Below are 1,194 nucleotides of genomic sequence, written 5' to 3' on the forward strand. Positions count from 1 at the left end.
GCCGCGGACCTCGTCCTCTCCGCCGCCGCTGTAGGTGTCTTTCGTCGCCAAGTTAGGGCGCGGGAGATTAAACTGCTCAACTTCTCTCTCCATCACGTCTAGCAGTTCATCAAGCATTAATTAAATCTTATTTTTTACTGCCTTCTAGATCCGTCAGATCCATCCACTTCAACCAAAAGTGGTTTCTTCACTTCCAAATATGGATCCATCCTTTTCTGCATCTCATATCATGCCAAGTATATTCACTTATGCTTCATAACTAGTTAGATTCCTCACTTGTACTTACTCATGGTTCGTACAAATCTGGAACTGACTCTCTTCAAATAAGTGAATGTCTTCGCGCTATGAGGTCAATGTCTTCAAACTAATTTATCTTCAAAATCTTCTAAGAATGCATATGACCTCTTCCCCTTCCCTCGCATCTCTAATGCTGTCACAGGTACATGTCCGTGGGAGGATCCCTTGGTTCTCATAGTCTACATTCATTTGTAGAGTTCTTACAGCGTCATATTCACTCACCTGAAGCCAGTTCCTGTCTGACCAGCAAGAGGAATCCATTCACTGTCTTGAAGCCTTTTAATCTGAATACAATGGCAGCAGAGAAGCTAGCTAGAAAGGGCAGCAGGCAGCGCCATGGAGATACAGCCAAGGATTTGCCTCCAAATATGTCTGAGCTATACAAGTCAGATCCTGACACTACAAAAAAAGACACATCCGTGACATTTTGGGCCGAACGAAATTTTTTTCTGTCATACATATGACACTTCTATGATGATAGTTGTGACAAAACCCGGTATCATCATAGATGTGGTGGGCTCCTACTTCTGTGACAAAAAATAATGACCGAAAATGGGCTTTTCGTCCTGGGCGGGCCAGAGACGTAGCTGCATGACATTCTTTAGGTTGTCCATGACGGAAAAAACCGTGGTAGAAGCGAGGGGGAGGAAAATTTCGGGGAGTTCCCGGTTACGGTGGGAGGTCGGGGGCCGAGCGATGCGCGTTTCTCTCGTACACGTACACGCGTGTGTGCGAGGCATTGGCTCTAACTGAACCCGAGCGAGACGTTGGGCTCTAACTGAACCCGAGCGATTGCACTGCAGGCTACGCATTATGGAACCCGAGCGATCGATCGATGGCTGTTAACTGAACCCGATCGAGCGATTCCTTCGCTACTGCTGCTAGCCGAAGCCGATC

This window comes from Triticum dicoccoides, chromosome 3A (assembly GCF_002162155.2).
Source record: "Triticum dicoccoides isolate Atlit2015 ecotype Zavitan chromosome 3A, WEW_v2.0, whole genome shotgun sequence".
NCBI lineage: Eukaryota > Viridiplantae > Streptophyta > Magnoliopsida > Poales > Poaceae > Triticum > Triticum dicoccoides.